The following is a 20,196-nucleotide window of genomic DNA, read 5'->3' as shown; positions in this document are numbered from 1 at the left end:
GAAGACCAACAAAACTAATAAATTTCTGACTAGGATCATTAAGGAGATTAAAAAAGAAAGAAATTGGCCGGGCGCGGTGGCTCAAGCCTGTAATCCCTGCACTTTGGGAGGCAGAGACGGGCGGATCACGAGGTCAGGAGATCAAGACCATCCTGGCTAACATGGTGAAACCTCGTCTCTACTAAAAAATGCAAAAAATTAGCCGGGCGTGGTGGCGGGCGCCTGTAGTCCCAGCTACTCAGGAGGTTGAGGCAGGAGAATGGCGTGAACCTGGGAGGCAGAGCTTGCAGTGAGCTGAGATCCAGCCACTGCACTCCAGCCTGGGCGACAAAGCCAGACTCCGTCTCAAAAAAAAAAAAAAAAAAAGAAAGAAATCAGAAATTATCAATATCAGTAATAAAAGAGAACCATCACCACAGACCCTAGAGACATCAAAAGAGTAACAAAGAATTTGGTACAACTTCATTCCTATAAATTCTATAGATACATGAAATGGGCGAATTCCCTGAAAGACAAAAACTACTAAAGCTCACTCCAGAAGAAATAGAAAACTTGAATAGCCCTGTATCTATCAAGTAAATTGAATTTGTTGTTAAAAAGCCTTCCCATCAAGAAAAAGAAAAAAAAAAAAGGATTCACTGGTGAATTCTACCAAACATCTACAGAAGAAATAATACCAATTCTATAGAAACTCTTACATCAGAAGAGAAGGGAAGACTTTCCAAATCATTTTATGTGACCAATATCCTGACACCAAAACCAGACAAAGATATCCTAATAAAAGTACAAACCAATATCCCTTACGAATCCAAATGCAAAAATTCTTAACATACATCAGTACATACTGACCAAGTGTAGTTTTCCTAAGGACTGCAAAGATTATTCAACATTCAAAAATCAATCAACTTGGGGCCAGGCATGGTGACTCAATTCTGTAATCCTACAACTTTGGGAGGCTAAGGCAGGCAGACTGCTTAAGCCCAAAAGTTCAAGACCAGCATGGGCAACATGGCCAAATCCTGTATCCACAAAAAAATACAAAAATTAGCTGGGTATAGTGGTACATGGCTGTAGTCCCAGCTTCTCGGGAGGCTGAGGCAGGAGGATTGCTTGAGCCTGGAGATGGAGGTTACAGTGAGCCAAGATCACACCACTGCACTCCAGCCTGGGCAACAGAGTGAGACCTTGTCTCAAAAACAAAACAGAAAAAATAAATAAACTTAATTAACCATATTATCGAACTAAAGACAAACTATATGGCCATCTAAATAGATACATAAAATACTTCTGAGCAAATTCTAACTCCATTCCTGACAAAAACCCTCAGCACACTAGGAATAGCAAATATTATGCCTTTATATGGAGAATATATTAAAAGCTAATAGCTAACTTCACACTTGATGGTGAAAGGCTGATTGCTTTTTAAAGACTAAATGTTTTTTTCTAAGATCGGAAACAAAGCAAGGATGTCTGTTATCACCAATCCTGTTCAACACTGTACTGGCAGTCCTAGCCAGTGCAATAGGCTAGAAAAAGAAATAAAAGGCATAAAGAATAGAAATAAATAAATAAAACTCTATTTGCAGACAACAAAATTATCTACGTAGAAAATCTCCAAAATTCTACAAAAAAAAAAACTTACAATTAATGAGTTTGGCAAGGTAGAACCAGATGCAAAAATCAAAAATTTTTATAGACTAGGAATGAACAAATAGAAGGTAAAAATTTTAAATCACCATTTACATCATGAAACAGCAAAACATGAATGGGAAAACTGGTGAAATCTGAATAATATCTGAAGTTTAGTTACCAGTAATGTACTGTTATCTTAGTTTTAACAAATGAACCACAGTAAAAGGATAAGGCTGGGGGAAACTGAAACTGGGTAAGAGTATACAAGAACTGTCTGTACTATCTTTGTAACTTTTCTGTAAATCTAAAATTATTCCAAGATGAAACATGTATTTAAAAATTAAATTTAAATGATGATTTACAATAGTAACAAACACATACTTAGGTATAAATCTGACAAAATATGTGCAGGATCTGCATGCTGAAAACTACAAGACATGAAAGAAATCAAAGACTCAAGTAAAGACTCATAACAATACTGAGTCTTCTAATCTAAGTACCACTTTCTCGCATTAGAAGACTCAATATTGTTATAATCTCAATTCTCCCCAAACAGATCTACAGGTTCAACATGATTCCAATCAAAATCTCTGAGGACTTTTTTTGTAGAAATCAATAAGCTAAATCTAAGATTTATATGGAAAAGCAAAGGAAAGACTAGCCAAAACAATTTTGAAAAATAATGTATTTTGACTCAAACTACTTGAGTTCAAGACTTAATATAAAGCTACAGTTACCAAGACAGTGTGGAATCAGCAGACAGACAGACATAGAGATCAATGAAACAGAATACCGGTTCCAGAAAAAGGCCCATATATATATGGTCAATTCATGTTTGACAGAAGTATGAAGGATGGAGAAAGGACAGTTTCTTTGACAAATGGTTCTGGAACAACTGGATATTCATCCAAAAACAAATGAACCTCAATCTACAACTTTGCATTTTTTTTTTTTTAAAGACTGAGTCTGCCTCTGTCTCCCAGGCTGGAGTGCAGTGGCAGGTGATCTTGGCTGACTGCAACCTCCGCCACCTGGGAGCAATTCTCCTGCCTCAGCCTCCTGAGTAGCTGGGACTACAGGCACATGTCACCATGTCCGGCTAATTTTTTTTTTTTTTTTGTATGTTTAGTAGAGATGGGTTTCACTGTGTTAGCCAAGCTGGTCTCGATCTCCTGACCTCAAAAGATCTGCCCACCTCAGCCTCCCAAAGTGCTGGGATTACAGGCATGAGCCACTGCGCCCGGCCCACAACTTTGCATTCTTTGTAAAAATTAAATGGATCACAGACTGAAATATAAATCTAAAGCTGGCCAGGTGCGGCAGGTCATACCTATAATCCCAGCACTCTGGGAGGCTGAGGCTAGAGGATCACTTGAGCCCAGGAGTTTGAGACCAGCCTGGGCAACACAGTGGGACCCCATCTCTACATAAAATACAAAAATTAGCCAGATGTGGTGGCACACACCTGTAGTCCCAGCTACTCAGGAGGCTGAGGCAAGAGGATCACTTGAACTGGGGAAGTTGAGGCTGCAGCAAGCCATGATGGGGCCACTATACTCCATTCTGGGTGACAGAATGAGACTTTGTCTCTAAATGAATAAATAAATAAAACCTAAAGCTATAAAACTTATAGAAAAAACATAGATGAAATCTGTGTCCCTGCTTTAGGCAAAGATTTGTTAGGTATAACACCAAAAGCATGATCCATAAAAGAAAAAACAGATAAGTTGTATTTCATCAATATTAATAACTTCTAGTCTTCAAAAGACATTCTTAAGACATAAAAAGGCAGGCCACAGATTTGGAGAAAAACTGTCCTATATTTTGATAGTGCTTACACAATTATATGCATTTGTCAAAACTTGCAGAATTATACACTAAATAATGGTGAATTTTAGTGTATGCAAATTCTATCTTAATTAGAAATTTCTTGGCCGGGTGCGGTGGCTCACGCCTGTAATCCAGCACTTTGGGAGGCTGAGGTGGGCAGATCACAAGGCCAGGAGATCGAGACCATCCCGGCTAACATGGTGAAATCCCATCTCCACTAAAAATACAAAAACTTAGCCGGGCATTGTGGCGGGTGCCTGTAGTCCCAGCTACTCAGCAGGCTGAGGCAGGAGAATGGCTTGAACTCGGGAGGTGGATCTTGCAGTGAGCTGAGATCACGCTACTGCACTCCAACCTAGGGGACAGAGTGAGACTCTGTCTCAAAATAAATAAATAAATAAATAAATAAAAATTTTTTTAAAAAAGAAAATTTTTATAAGTATATGAATTGATGTATGGATTTTTTTTTTTTTTTAGAGTTTTACTCTTGTTGCTCAAGCTGGAGTGGAATGACACCATCTCGGCTCACTGCAACCTCCACCTCCCAGGTTCAAGCTATTCTCCTAGCTCAGCCTCCCGAGTAGCTGGGATTACAGGCACGCATCACCATGCCCGGATAATTTTTTGTATTTTTAGTAGAAACGGGGTTTCACCAAGTTAGCCAGGCCAGTCTTGAACTCCTAACCTCAACTGATCTGCCCGCCTTGGCCTCCCAAAGTGCTGGTATTACAGGCGTGAGCCACTGCACTCGGCCAGATGTATAGATCTTGATTGGAACCTGTGAAAAGACTTTTTGGAGGAAATTGGTAGAAATTTGGATATTAACTAATTTACATTCAGTTGGTTTAGTAAATTATTGTTAATTTTAGGTGTGAAAATGATGATATCATTGTGTAAAAAAAAATTCCTTTTTTGGCCAGGTGTGGTGGCTCATGCCTGTAGTCCTAGCACTTTGGGAGGCCGAGGCGGGCAGATCACAAGGTCAGGAGTTCGAGGCCAGCCTGGCCAATATGGTGAAACCCTATCTCTACTAAAAATACAAAAATTAGCCAGGCATAGTGGTGTGCTCCAGTAGTCCCAGCTATTCTGGAGGCTGAGGCAGAAGAATCACTTGAAGCCAGGAGGCAGAGGTTGCAGTGAGCTAACATCACGCCACTGCACTCCAGCCTGGGCAACAGAGAGAGACTGTCTCAAAAAAAAAAAAAAAAAAAAAAAAAAAATTCCTTTTTTAGAGTTTCACACAAAGTATTTACAGGTAAAATGTATGGTGTCTGCAATTCACTTTCAAGTACTTCATCTAAAAGAAGATAAAGCAAATATTGGAAGATGTTAACAATTATAAATATATGGGCTATATTTGTCTGTATATTTTAAATAGTTCATAATTTAAAAAGTAGATGCTCTGGAGCTCCTTGTCTATGTTTCATATCCCACCTTTGCCATATTTAGCTGTGCAACTTTAGGCAAGTTATGCAAGTATTCTGTACCTCAGTTTTCTCATCTTTAAATGTGAATAATAATGGCACTTATCAATATAGTTTGTGGGGATTATTGAGTGAATCAATAGATGTGAAGAATTTAGTTCTGGAAATACTGTAAACTGAATGTTGGCTTTCAATACAATAATTGTTACCCATTCAGCACACTTTGAGCACTAAAATGACCAAGCATTAGGTTATGCATCAAGAGCAAAAGGATGAGTAAGTCAAAACTCCTATCATTGACAAGATTTAAATATAGTGGAAGGGATGTATATTAGCAATTGAGTATAACATAATGTAATAACTTCTAGAATAAACATCTATACAATACACTAGGCAGCATGGAGAATAGAGTGATTAACCCAGCCTCAGAGCATAAATGAAGACATTTTGGAACTTCAGGAGGGAGCTGAAAAAGACAGGGAAAATAAAGACTACCTACAGGTTTTTGTTTTTTTGTTGTTGTTGTTGTTTTAAAAAAACAGATTGAAATAAAAAGATCTTGGAGATTCAGTTTAAGAAAAGGAACTGGGCACATACATTTGCCTTCCATTTCCTTGCAAATCATCTTGAAGTGACAGTAGAAAAGTATAATCAGGCCAGGCGCGGTGGCTCACGCTTATAATCCCAGCACGTTGGGAGGCCAAGGCGGGCAGATCACCTGAGGTCAGGAGTCTGAGACCAGCCTGGCCAACATGGTGAAATCCAGTTTCTACTAAAAATACAAAAATTAGCCAGGCGTGGTGGCATACGCCTGTAATACCAGCTACTTGCGAGGCTGAGGCATGAAAATTGCTTGAACCTGGGAGGCGGAGGTTGCAGTGACCAGAGATGGTGCCACTGCACTCCAGCCTAGAGTCTCAAAAAAAAAAAAAAAAAAATTTAAACATTTTCTGGTTGACATTTGTTGAGTTTGTCTAAAAGACGTGGGATAGATAGAAAGGGAATGGTCAGGTTAAGATAAAGATTGTGGAGATCAAACTTATTTTGAAGTCTTATAGTGGCTGCCCTTAGAGACCATAGGTGACAAATGTTTCCTATTCAGATCTTAGTTAATCTCTTTAGGATTGGAAGGGTCTGGAAGAAAAAGACCTAGCTTTGTTAACAGAGATTCTTTACAGATGCAAATGTTCCCCCTGCCCCCGCCTCCCCCCCTCCCTCCCCATACACAAAACAGCTTTGCAGGGCCATTTCAAAATATGGCAAAGAAACATATTTTGGGGTAAATATTTTTTTCTTTTTTGTCTTGTATTGTTATGCCAGAGTCAGGTTGCAAAGTAAACCATGATATATAGGGTTAAATAAAACACATCTGATGATAATTTATGGTTTGTAGGGCATGACTCTAGGGTTAAATAAAACCCATCTGATGAGAATTTATGGTTTGCAGGGCATGACTCCCCAAACCCCTTAGATAGGAATTTGGGCAAGATTAAAAAAAAAAAAAAAAATCAACATTTAGTCCCTACACTGGCCTCATATGAAAACCAGGTAATCCCTCTCACCCAGAATATCACACATTCCCATCCTGGACCCTCTTTATGAGACAGAGGCCGGAGATGGCAGTTGCTAGGCAACACCAACCACCCCACAGCTTCTCACCAGCCCCATGGAATACCATCAGCATCCCCAATATAAGAATTAGGTATTCTGTCCCAATTAATTTTCCCAAAGAAGGAAGAAATCCTAAATTACTATCTCACCCTCAAAAGTAGTAGTTACCTCACCTTCTTCAATTCCTTGCTCAAATGGCCCCTTCTCAACAAGGTCAACCCTAATCACTATTTAATGCTGCAACCTGCTCCCTCCTTCTAACTCCTCTATTGCACTCTTTTTTTCTATAGAAAATAAAATATTATATAATGTATTTATTTAGAATGTTTACTGTTTATTGTCTGTCTTTACCTCCTAGAGCGTATGTTCCACATTTAACAGTAAGAGTTTATTGCTCACACATCTGAGTTAATGGGCTATCTGTTCTGCTGATCTGTTCTACCTCAGCTAGAATGACTGGGATGACTTGGCTTTGCTTCATGTGTCACTCAACCAGATTGACCTGGGTATGTTCTCATGGTGCTAGAAGTTGTCCAAGAGAGTAAGTCCCAAATACAAGCCCATTTCAAACCTCTGCCTCATGGGATGTCTGTTCACACAGCCGATCCCAAAGTCAACAATCAGGGCAGGTCACCTCATGGTGGTCGGTCACAGTAGTCACACGGAAAAAGGTGTGAACACAAAGAACATAACTAAGGGAAAGGTGGAGAGTTGGAGTCAAATAATACAATCTGCCTCTCTATATGACCAGCAAAGTAAACTTTGAGGCATAAAAGCAATACCAGAGAAAAAGAGGGACATTTCATAATGTGAAAAAAAAAAATTTTAATTTGCAATTTGTAGGTACTATTAGATAGGAGTTCTAAATTTCTCTTCCAAGAATCAATATGTCGGTATGTTCAATTCTTTGCCTTCTACTTTTTAACTTCCTCGTAAAGCAACTTTTTTCGATCACCTGCTCCACCCTCATTCCGATTACCAGCTCTGTCCTGACTCATCCTGATCACCTGCTCCACCCTTACCTGCTCCACCCTGACTCCCTCCAAACCACTCAACCTGTCACTCTCTCTAAATTAGTCAATCAGAATTAGTTTAGCCTGTGCGGTCTAACAGTAGCCAGTAGGGGAACACCACCCCAGCAGGGGCCACCTGCATCAGAAGTAAGAACCCCTTCCCCTCCCTTGTCCAAGTGTGCGCTCACCATTGCTTCATCTGTAAGGGTGCACCCTTCTATAGAAGTATATTGCCTTGCTGAGAATTAAAAATAAAATTTTATATTCGAGTTCTATTTCTTTTGCAGCACCAAAACTATAACAGTACCCAATCACCTAGTCTCTAAGGGAGAAATGGACAAATGCATAATCATGGTAGGAGATTTAGCACACCTCTTAAAGAACAGAATAAGCAGGAAAAAAAAGTCTGTAAGGATATAGACGACTGTAAAGCTTGATTAACAAACTAGTCTTAACATTTATGGAACACTGTACTCAACAAATGCAGAGTGTACCTTTTTTCCAAATGGACATGGAACATTTATCAAAAATGATCACAATTGGTTTTAATAAACTAATTGACATCTTAAGAATATATCTTCTGACTACAGTGCAATTTAACTAGAAATCAGTAAAACAAATTCCACATTTGGGAATTAAACACATTTATAAAAACCTATGCATGGGTCAAAGAAAAATCACAATGGAAATGAGAAAAAAAAACTTTCAACTGGTTAATGATGAAACTACTGCATATATATAGAACTTGGTGTGACTAATTGCAAATACTGCGGTGTCCAAGGGCAGACGTTATGAACAAAAAACTCTATGGGAGGATGGTAAGCTGCTCGGATATTGAATAAAACGCAGCTTTTTAACCAGAATAATTACCACCACCATTGTCCACACACCTGCAGATACTTTGTGTCTAAGCACCAGCCAGGGTAGCCAAGTTTACATGAAAATTCCTAATATTTAAGGGGAGATCAATAAACACTGTTTCCTTTCCAGACCTGTTCTCTGAATTCTACACGTATATATCCGACAGTCTACTGAAATCTCCATTTGGATTTCTCACAGGCACCTCAAAAGTAATACGTCCAAAACTGAACCCTTGATGTTTTTCCCTCTAAAATAGATTCCTCCTGCAATCTGTCTCATCTCAGTAGAGGACACCGCCATTCCCCAGCTCATGAGGTCAAAACCCTGGGGTTGCCGGCCAGGATTGGGACAGCTGAAGCAGACTTTTATCCCGTTCGCCATTAACGACTAGAAAACTAGACAATACACGAAGCCGCTACTGTCAGATACTGAACAGGAGGTCCAAGCCCGTAATCCTCGAGAGGGGACACAAACGACCCGACACAGTGAGCGAGCGACGTCAAAGGGCCTCAGGTTTGGCTGCCGACTAATAATACTAATAGAACTTCCTGTTTCTGGTGCTGCTTAAGGAGGAAGCACGGAACTGGGCACATTTACTTACCGAGACTTCAAAGTCCCAACCCAAATCCAAGCTTCACGCCTAAGGAGACCAGCGTCTCTTAAGATGGATGCCTGGCTGGAGGGGCAGCTCCAGGCAGGCGGGGCGGGAGGGCGTGGCCTGGCGGGGCTGTGGGCGTGGTCAAGGACGCCCGGTGCCAGAGCTAGGCTGAAGCTAAGGCCAGATCCCCAACCTTGGCTCTGAGCCCCACATTTTAAATGTACGGTAAGGTATGCTCTCTTTGTTTTTGGTTTGGTTGGTTCTTACAAAAAGAACTGTAAGTTTAGTCCTTGTTAATAACTTAGTTCAGGCATTACCTATTTTTTGTATCCTAGTTATTCATAAAATTGCCACACATATATATACGTCTCTATATATGGTGTATATATCTCTACATTTATATATATATTATGTATATATTTATTTATATGTTTTTTAAGAGACAGGGTCTTGTCGCCCCGTCTGGGCCTCAAACTTGGGCTCAAGCAGCCTCCTGCCTCAGCCTGAAGAGCAGCTGGGACTACAGTCCTGTGCGCCCCACCCTCCACGCTCAGGCTACCTCTTTATTTTATTTTAATTTTAACTATTGTTTCTGCCTTTTTAAAACAAATTTTTAATTTTTATGGGTACATAATAGGTGTATTATTTATACACCTGATAGTAGGGATACATGAGGTATTCTGATACAGGTATACGATGTGTAAGCATTACATCAGGAAGCCAGGCACGGTGGCTCACGCCTGTAATCCCAGCACTTTGGGAGGCCGAGGCAGGTGGATCGCTTGAAGTCAGGAGTTCGAGACCAGCCAGGCCAACATGATGAAATCCTGTCTCTACTAAAATACAAAAAAAATTAGCCAGGCACAGTGGTGGGTGCCTGCAATCCCAGCTACTCAGGAGTCTGAGGCAGGAGAATCACTTGAACCCGGGAGGCAGAGGTTGTAGTGAGCCGAGATAGCACCACTGTACTCCACCCTGGGCAACAAGAGCAAAACTCCATCTCAAAAAAAAAAAAAAAAAAAGAATCACATCAGGGTAAATTGAGTATCTGTCACCTCAAGCATTTATCATTTCTTTGGGTTATGAACGTTCCAATTACACTCTTTGTTATTTTCAAATGTACAATAAATTATTGCTGACTGTGGTCACCCTGTTGTGCTGTCAAATACTAGATCCTATTTATTCTATTTATTTGTTGTACCCATTAACCATCCCCACTTTGCCTTACCTTTTTTAAACCAGTTTCAGACATTCAAAGGGCCACAGATGGGCCTGTTTCACCTTTGTTTGTTTAATCTTTGATTCCTCTGGCCATTTCTGTAACTCTGACCTGTTCCTGAGCTCTAGACCTTTATCTCCAACTGCAGCCACTGGCCTTCAATCTGGCTGTCCTGCTGCAGACACCTCAAACTCAGTAAACCCTAACTTAAATTTATTATCTTTCCCTTCATGTCTGCTCCACCTTCTATGGCTCTAAATCACTAAATGACAAGATCTGAAACAAATGTCTCATCCTCAACTCCTCCTATTCCTTTGCAACCCCCCAGCCCTCCACCTTACACAGAGTGGCCAAATTCTGCTTATTCCTATCTATTTCTCCTAGTCATTATCTTATTGTATTTCAATGCCCACTAGGCCCTAATCATCTCAGTATATGCCAACCAGCTTAATACTGCTATGTTAAAGTAGACTGCAGCAGATTCCCAAAGAGCCTCACTCTTTCCAGTTTACCTCTCCCATAATCGAAGACCAACTGTTGATCTTTTAAAAATGCAAATCTGACTATGCCTAAAACACATTCCAAAAGTTAAAGCTCCTTAAATTGGATCTCACCTTTCTCTCCAGCCTCAACTTGCCCCCAACTCTCCACCACCCCCACTTACATTGAAGCTTCAGCAAAGCAAACCTCTTGTTCTACTCCCCTACACCATTCTGCATGTTTATTCGTGCTGTCCCTACTGCCAGGCTTATACACTCCCAACTTTGACCTGGCTAGCACTCCTTCTCTTAGTGTGAGGCTCAACTCAGGAAGCCTTCTTTGTTCATCCTCACCCCTATTTCTCGCCACCAGACTTGATTAACTACCTTCTCCTGTGTGTTCTATATATCCCTCCAAATAAACCTCTTATTACTATCCTAGCCACATTGAATGTAATTACCTATTTTGTTTTGCTAATGTTTTAGTTTCTGCTTCCCCCTTCTAATTGTAATCTACCTGCGGGACAGACAATATCTAACTAATCTCTTTATTCCCAAAGCCTACTACAGTGCTTGGCACATGTCAGTCAATTAGTTCGTTACATAAATAGCCAGAAGCTACAGACCCATCAACCCTTAAAGGGAATTAGGCAGTTAGGCTGCATCTTTTCTGACCCAGCTGAATTCTCTGGAGCATGCCTCCCAGTAACCAGTTAGGAGGATCTGGCAGTATCCTGAAGAGAGATTGTTAGCTTGGATGTTGGGTGAGTGATAGTACGGAGGGAGAGAAGTCAATTGAAACTTGAGATATTGACCCTCTCCCTCCTAACTTCCATTCTGGACCCTAGCTTAACCCTTGACATAACAGTACTAAACTGTTGGCACCCACTGGGTGACAATCGAGGGATGAAACACTCTTTGTGATATGAAGATTTTTTTGAAACTCCATTTTGACTGCTTCTGGAGAGAGTTTCCCTCATCTCTTATCAACAGACAATGAAATAAGCTCTGGTGGTTGGGCCCAAGTTTGAGCAAATACAGGCCTGATCCTGTTACTCCTGGTTTTAAAGGTATATCAAAAAGCAAGACAAACAAAACTAAAGCAGGTAAAACAGAATATAAAAAACGGTACTAAAGACTTTATCAAATAAGTCAAATTGTAACATTCTTATTTCAAAGTATATAAATATTCAATTAATCTCTGCAGGAGGCTTCAACCCTGGCTGTTAAAAATCAGTAATGAAGGTAGACTTGATGACCTGATGTGGTTTCTTAAAAACCACAGGTTCCCACTAATATCTGGGAAAGATTTTCTCCTCAGCTTTATTGTCTCAACAGCCAACAGAACTGACTCAATTTTGTAGGCTCATTATTCAGCTAATTAAGTGATCCTTTTCCAGTAAATATTGTTTAAAGTCTGGTGGGTTTTGTCTAATCCTAGGCAAAACGTATAATGAACTCAAATAAGATTGTGTTAGGACTCAGTTTAAAAAACTCTTTCGACACCAAACTGCTTACCATGCTTCAGTCATTTCTTCAAAACTCCGGCTTCATTCTGGAGAGTAGAGTCTCTTAGTCTAATAGTGTCCGCAGAACAAATAACTGAATAAAGGATTTTTTTTTTTTTTGGAATCATTGTTACATTATCATCTGTTGGAGGGAATTCTTCTAACAAAATAAACAATTTAACAGCCAGTTCATAAAGGCCTATTCAAAATACACCCAAACATGTATTCACACACACACACACACACACACACACACACACCCCCCATTCGTTTCTTTTTTTTTTTCTTTTATGTAAAAAAATTTTAAAAGTTCTAGGGTACATGTGCACAGCGATTGGAGTTTATTATATATGTATGCTTATTGCTTACCATGTTGGTGTGCTGCACCCATCACCTCGTCAGCACCCATCAACTTGTGGTATAACTCCAGTGCAATCCCTCCCCTCCCCTCGATAGGCTGGTGTGTGATGTTCCCTTCCCAGGTCAAGTGATCTCATTGTTCCAGTTCCCACCTATGAGTGAGAACATGCGATTGTTTGGTTTTCTGTTCTTGCGATAGTTTGCTGAGAATAATGGTTTCAGCTGCATCCATGTCCTAAAGGAACTAAAACTCATCCTTTTTATGAAACATAGTATTCCATGGTGTATATGTGCCCACATTTTTCTTAATCAGTCTGTCACTGATGGACATTTGGGGATGATTCAAGTCTTTGCTATTGTGAATAACTGCAATAAACACCGTATTGCATGTGTCTTTATAGCAGCATGATTTATCCTTTAGGTATATACCCAGTAATGGGATATGGCTGAGTCATATGGTACTTCTAGTTCTAGATCCTTGAGGAATCGCCATGCTGTTTTCCATAATGGTTGAACTAGTTTGCAATCCATAACAGTGTAAGTGTTCTATTTCTTACATCCTCTCCAGCACCTGTTGTTTCCTGACTTTTAATGGTATCCATTCTAACTGGTGTGAGATGTGGTTTGATTTGCATTTCTCTGATGGCCAGTGATGATGAGCAGTTTTTCATGTGTGTCTGTTGGCTGTATGAATGTCCTCTTTTGAGAAATGTCTGTTCATATCCTTTGCCCACTTTTTGATATAGGGTTGTTTGTTTTTCTTGTAAATTTGTTTGAGTTCTTTGTAGGTTCTGGATATTAGCCCTTTGTCAGATAATTAGATTGCAAAAATTTCTCCCCATTCTGCTTAGGTTTGCCTGTTCCTCTGATGGTAGTTTCTTTTGCTGTGCAGAAGCTCTTTAGTTTAATAGGATCCCATTTGTCAATTTTGGCTTTTGTTGCCGTTTGCTTTTGGTGTTTTGGAGCCTTGAAGTCCCTTGCTTGTACCAGATAATTATTACCATTTTCTTCTGTGGTTTTATGGTATTAGGTCTAACATTTAGTCTCTAATCCATCTTGAATTAATTTTCATTATAAGGAGTAAGGAAAGGATCGGTTTCGGCTTTTCTGCTTATGGCTAGCCAATTTCCCAGCACCATTTTATTAAATGAGGGAATCCTTTCCCCATTTCTTGTTTTTCTCCAGGTTTATCAAAGATCAGATGGCTGTAGATGTGTGGTATGATTCTGAGGACTCTGATCTGTTCTGTTCCGATGGTCTATATCTCTGTTTTGTTACCAGTACCATGTTGTTTTGGTTACTGTAGCTTTGTGGCTATAGTTTAGAATTAGGTAAGCGTGATGCGCTCCAGCCCTGTTCTTTGACTTGGTTGACTTGGCAATGCGGGCTCTTTTGGTTCCATGTGAACTTTAAAGCAGTTTTTCCAATTCTGTGAAGAAACTCATTGGTAGCTTGATGGGGATGGCATTGAATCTATAAATAACCTTGGGCAGTATGGCCATTTCGATATTGATTCTTCTATCCATGAGCATGGTATGTTCTTCCATTTGTTTATGTCCTCTTTTATTTCCTGAGCAGTGGTTTGTAGTTCTCCTTGAAGAGTCCTTTACATCCCTTGTAGTTGGATTCCTAGGTATTTTATTCTCTTGAGCTTAATTGTGAATGGAAGTTCATTCATGATTTGGCTCTCTGTTTGTCTGTTACTGGTATATAAGAATGCTTGTGATTTTTGCACATTAATTTTGTATCCTGAGACTTTGCTGAAGTTGCTTATCAGCTTAAGGGGAGATTTTGGGCTGAGACAATGGGGTTTCCTAAATATACAATCATGTCTCATCTGCAAAGAGGGACAATTTGACTTCTTCTTTTCCTAACTGAATACCCTTGATTTCTTTCTCTTGCCTGGTGCCTAGCCAGAACTTCCAACACTATGTTGAGATTAAGTGGTGAGAGAAGGGCATCCTCATGCCAGTTTTCAAAGTTTTCCAGTTTTGCCATTCAGTATGATATTGGCTGTGGGTTTGTCATAAATAATGTATGATTTTGAATATGTTCCATCAATACTGAATTTATTGAGAGTTTTTTTAACATGAAGGGCTGTTGAATTTTGTCAAAAGCCTTTTCTGCATGTGAAGAGGATAATCATGTGGTTTTGTCTTTGGTTCTGTTTATATGCTGGATTATGTTTATTGATTTGCGTATGTTGAACCAGCCTTGCATCCCAGGAATGAAGCCAACTTGATCATGGTGGATAAGCTTTTGATGTGCTGCTGGATCAGTTTGCCAGTATTTGTGAGGATTTTTGCATCGATGTTCATCGAGGATATTGGTCTAAAATTCTCTTTTTGTTCAATGTCCTGCCAGGCTTTGGTATCAGGATGATGTTGGCCTCATAAAATGAGTTAGGGAATCCTTTTTCTATTGATTGGAATAGTTTCAGAAGGAATGGTACCAGCTCCTCCTTGCCTCTGGTAGGAATTCAGCTGTGAATCCGTCTGGTCCTGGATTTTTGGTTGGTAGGCTATTAATTATTGCCTCAATTTCAGAGCCTGCTATTGGTCTATTCAGGGATTCAGCTTCTTCCTGGTTTTGAACGGGGAGAGTGTAAGTGTCAGAAATTATCCATTTCTCTAGATTTTTCTAGTTTATTTGCATAGAGGATGTTTTATAATTCTCGTGGTAGTTTGTATTTCTGTGTGGGGTCGGTGGTGATATCCTTTATCATTTTATATTCGTCTATTTGATTCTTCTCTTTTCTTCTTTATTAGTCTTGCTAGCGGTCTATCAATTTTGTTGATCTTTTCAAAAACCAGCTCCTGGATTCATTGATTTTTGAGGGTTTTTGTGTCTCTATCTCCTTCAGTTCTGCTCTGATCTTGGTTATTTCTTGCCTTCTGCTAGCTTTTGAATGTGTTTGCTCTTGCTTCTCTAGTTCTTTGTGTTGTAGATGTTAGAGTGTCAGTTTAGATCTTTCCAGCTTTCTCTTGTGGGCATTTAGTGCTATAATTTCCCTCTACACACTGCTTTAAATGTGTCCTAGAGATTCTGGTATGTTATTGTCTTTGTTCTCATTGGTTTCAAAGAGACATCTTTATTTCTGCCTTCATTTCGTTGTGTACCCAGTAATCATTCAGGAGCAGAGTTATTCAGTTTCCATGTAGTTGGCGGTTTGATTGAGTTTTAGTCATGAGTTCTAGTTTGATTGCACTGTGGTCTGAGAGACAGTTTGTTTATAATTTCTGTTCTTGTACATTTGCTGAAGTGCTACTTCAATCATGTGGTCAATTTTGGAATAAGTCTCTTGATGTGGTGCTGAAGAATGTATATTCATTTGATTTAGAGGTGGAGAGTTCTGTAAGATGTCTATTAGGTCTGCTTGCTGCAGAGATGAGTTCAATTCCTAGATATCCTTGTTAACTTTTCTGTCTCGTAGATCTGTCTAATGTTGACAGTGGGGTGGTGGAGAATCTCCCATTATTATTGTATGGGAGTGTAAGTCTCTTTGTAGGTCTCTAAGGACTTGATTTATGAATCTGGGTGCTCCTTGTGGTGCATATATATTTAGGATGGATTAGCTCTTCCTGTTGAATTGATCCCTTTACCATTATGTAATGGCCTTCTTTGTCTCTTTGCTTTGATGGTTTAAAGTCTGTTTTATCAGAGACTAGTATTGCAGCCCCTCTCTTTTTTGTTCTCCATTTTGCTTGGTAGATCTTCCTCCATCCCTTTTGAGGTATGTGTGTCTCTACATGTGAGATGAGTCTCTGAATATAGCAGACTGATGGGTCCTGACTCTTTATCCAGTTTGCCAGTCTGTGTCTTTTCATTGGAGCATTAGTCCATTTACATTTAAGGTTAATATTGTTATGTGTAGACGGTGCCATTATGATGGCAGTTATTTTAACTCGTTAGTTGATGCGGGTTCTTCCTAGCCTCGATGGTCTTTACATTTTGGCATGTTTTGCAATGGCTGGTACCAGTTGCTCCTTTCCATGTTTGAATTGGCACACTTCACGGCACTATTGTAAAGGGCAAGGCCTGGTGACAAAATCTCTAAAGCATTTGCTTGTCTGTAAAGGATTTTATTTCTCTCCTTCACTTATGAAACTTAGTTGGCTGGATATGAAATTCTGGGTTTAAAATTCTTTTCTTTAGAATGCTGAATATTGGCCCCCACTCTCTTCTGGCTTGTAGAGGCTTCTGCCCGAGAGATCTGCTGTTAGTCTGATGGGCTTCCTTTGTGGGTAACCTGACCCTTCTCTCTGGCTGCCCTTAAGATTTTTCCTTCATTTTCAACTTTGGTGAATCTGGCAATTATGTGTCTTGGAGTTGCTCTTCTTGAGGAGTATCTTTGTGGCGTTCTCTGTGTTCCTGAATTTGAATGTTGGCCTGCCCTACTAGGTTGGGGAAGTTCTCCTGGATGATATCCTGAAGAGTGTTTTCCAACTTGGTTCCATTTCCCCCTCACTTTCAGGCACCCCAATCAGACGTAGATTTTGGTCTTTTATAATCATACTTCTTGCAGGCTTGTTCATTTCTTTTCTTCTTTTTTCTTTAGATTTATCTTCTCGCTTCATTTCATTCATTTGATCCTCAATGGCTGATACTCTTTCTTCCAGTTGATCAATTAGGTTACTTGAAGCTTGGCGCATTTGTCCGCGTATTTCTCGTGTCATGGTTTTCATCTCTGTCAGTTTGTTTATGGCCTTCTCTGCATTAATTACTCCTGGCTATCAATTCTTCCACTCTTTTTTCCAAGATTTTTTAGTTTTCTTTCAGCTGAATCGTAATTCCTCCTTTAGCTCTGAGAAGTTTGATGGACTGAAGCCATGTCTTCTCTCTCATCTCGTCAAAGTCGTTCTCCGTCCAGCTTTGATCCGTTGCTGGTGATGAGCTCTGCGCTTTTGGAGGGAGATGTCTTATTTTTAATTTCAGCTTTTCTTGCCCTGCTTTTTCCACATCTTTGTGGTTTTATCTGCCTCTGGTCTTTGATGATGGTGACGTACTGATGGGGTTTTGGTGTGGGTGTCCTTCCTGTTTGATAGTTTTCCTTCTAACAGTCAGGACCCTCAGCTGTAAGTCTGTTGGAGATTGTTTGAGGTCCACTCCAGACCCTGTTTGCCTGGGTGTCAGCAGCAGAGGCTGCAGAAGATAGAATACTGCTGAACAGCAAGTGTACCTGTCTGATTCTTGCTTTGGAAGCTTCCTCTCAGGGGTGTACTCCACCGTGTGAGGTGTGGGGTGTCGGTCTGCCCCTAGTGGAGGATGTCTCCCAGTTAGGCTACCATTCCTTCTTTAAACATCTAAAATGGCACATGTTCACCTAGGCCTTTGTGTATAGCAAAGGTTTCTCAGCTAGTAATGTTATAAAAACACAGCCAATTTCCAGCGTTCTCTGCTGCCTGAAGCCTAGGCAATAGTTATCCAACCCTTTGTAGCTTTCTCATTATTAGAAGAGCAATTTCATCACTCACTCCTTGGATTAAGAATGGATAGTCAAGGGTTTCTGTTGTTGTTGTTGTTTTGTTTTTGTTTTTGTTTTTGAGACAGAGTCTCACTCTGTCACCCATGTTGCAGTGCAATGGCATGATCTCAGCTCACTGCAACCTCTGCCTCCTGGGTTCAAGCGATTCTCCTGCCTCAGCCTCCCAAATAGTTGGAATTACAGGTACCCACCATCACACCCAGCTAATTTTTGTATTTTTAGTAGAGATGTGGTTTCATCATATTGGCCAGGCTGGTCTCGAACTCCTGAACTCAGGTGATCTGCCCGCCTCAGCCTCCCAAAGTGCTGGGATTACATGCCCGGCCTAGTCGAGAGTTGTTTTAAGAGGCAGTTATCTAAATCTACACAATGGTAAAAGTGACATAAAGAAAGAGAGAAACTCAGGACCTGTGGAAGCATATGGTACCTCTTGAGTGCCAGCTTCTGATTTCTCTTTCTTGGCAGCATGTTGAAGCTTTCCAGACCCTAGTCAACAGGGCAGCAGCAGTGTATCAAACCCAAAGTTTGGACATTGTCTTTGCTAAATGCATGTATTCTTGTTTCAAGGAGTGTCACTTTTAGTAAAAGTAATGAATCTCCTTTTTCCTTTTCTTTTTATTTTTTGAGATGGAGTCTCGCTCCGTCTCCCAGGCTGGAGTGTAGCAGCGTAACATCGGCTCACTGCAACCTCCACCTCCTGAGTTCAAGCAGTTCTCCTGCGTCAGCCTCCCTAGTAGTTGGGATTACAGGTGTGTACCACCACGCCCGGCTAATTGTATTTTTTTTTTTAGTGGAGATGGGGTTTCACCATGTTGGCCAGGCTGGTCTCGAACTCCTGACCTCAAATGACCCACCTGCCTTGGCCTCCCAAAGTGCTGGGGTTCCAGGCGCGAGCCACTGGCTGGTTATGTATGTTGTAGTTGTTGTTGGAAGGCCATCCTCCCTCATGAATCTCCTATTAAGTGAAAGGTCATTGAAATTAATACATTTGCTTTTAACACACTCATGATGAAGAAAAGTTGAACTACAAGTTGAATATTACATAGTAATATTAAGTGCTTAATCCCTCAGCAGCTTGACAGGAAAACAAAAAGAGGCCCAGGTTTTCTAACAAGTACCCTCAAGCAACTTCAAATGGATACAAGTTTTTAAAAATCGGTGTTTGATTGACATTTGATTCTATGGCCAGAAACTAGTTATTGGCTAAGATGCTTAAGCACAGCTCAGACTCCCAGTTATCAATTCTTCTGTAAAACCTCCCTTTTAGTGCCAGTGAAAGAGAGTTGTCATAGTCTCCTAACAAACCAGGTAATTTCAAGCATTTATAAAATAGAACTGTGTTTGCCATGTGCCAGGGATTGTATTAAATGCTTTACATACATTACTGTTTCCTCAGAAGCACAAAAGTGGGTACTGTTTTGTTTTGAGACAGGGTCCTGCTATGTGGCCTAGGCTGGTCTTGAACTCCTGAGCACAAGCAATCCTCCTGTCTCAGCCTCCCAGTAGCTGGGATTCGGGTGTTTGTCACCATGTCTCACCCTGGTTCTACTATTATACTCAGTTTACAGATCTGGAAACTGAAGCTCAGAAGGGTTAAGTAGCTTCTCCAAGGTCACAGACACTGTGACAGAGCCAAAATTTAAACACAGCACACTTGATTCCAATTACACTATACAGCGTTGTTTCCTTTAGATCTTTGCTGTTCAGTAATGTAGCTACCAGCCACATAATGGACCAGTAATATAGCTGCTAGCCCAGTAATGTAGCTACTAGCTATTTAAATGTAAATTAATACAAAGTAAATGAAATTTAATATTCAGTTCCTTAATGACTAGCCACAATTCAAGTGCTTAATAGCCACATGTGGCTAGTGGCTTCCATACTGGACAATGCAGATATAGAATCCATTATTGCAGAAAGTGTATCTAGAGTATAACTGGGATATTCTCTCTTTCTCTGTCCTGATAATGCAAATAACACAAATTACCTTGGTACTTTGTCAGAAAGTTCAATTTCAAATTTAAGCTTAAGTATAGCAATACCTTAACCCTTGTGATCAACATATTCATGCCCATCTTTTTCTTGGTCTTGACTTTCTACCTGTATTTACTTATTATTGTTTCATTATAGATATTCTTGTTACAGGTTTTCTCTGATCCTTTGTGGGAAAAGGCAG

General features: G+C 40.1%; 1 protein-coding gene across 1 annotated transcript in view; it reads right to left on the bottom strand.

Moving 5' to 3' along the window:
* The window catches only part of GDPD4 (glycerophosphodiester phosphodiesterase domain containing 4), an 83,691-nt gene extending 74,625 nt beyond the window's left edge, over positions 1 to 9,066 (bottom strand). Inside the window, exon 1 of the mRNA XM_031653090.1 lies at positions 8,973 to 9,066. The gene's annotated coding sequence lies outside the window, so the exon portion shown is untranslated. The remainder of the gene's footprint in view (positions 1 to 8,972) is intronic.
* Positions 9,067 to 20,196: the final 11,130 nt, after the last annotated feature.

Source organism: Papio anubis, chromosome 12 (assembly GCF_008728515.1).
Source record: "Papio anubis isolate 15944 chromosome 12, Panubis1.0, whole genome shotgun sequence".
Lineage (NCBI taxonomy): Eukaryota > Metazoa > Chordata > Mammalia > Primates > Cercopithecidae > Papio > Papio anubis.
The sequence above is the reverse complement of the archived record's forward strand: the minus strand, read 5'-3'. Positions and strand labels throughout refer to the sequence as shown.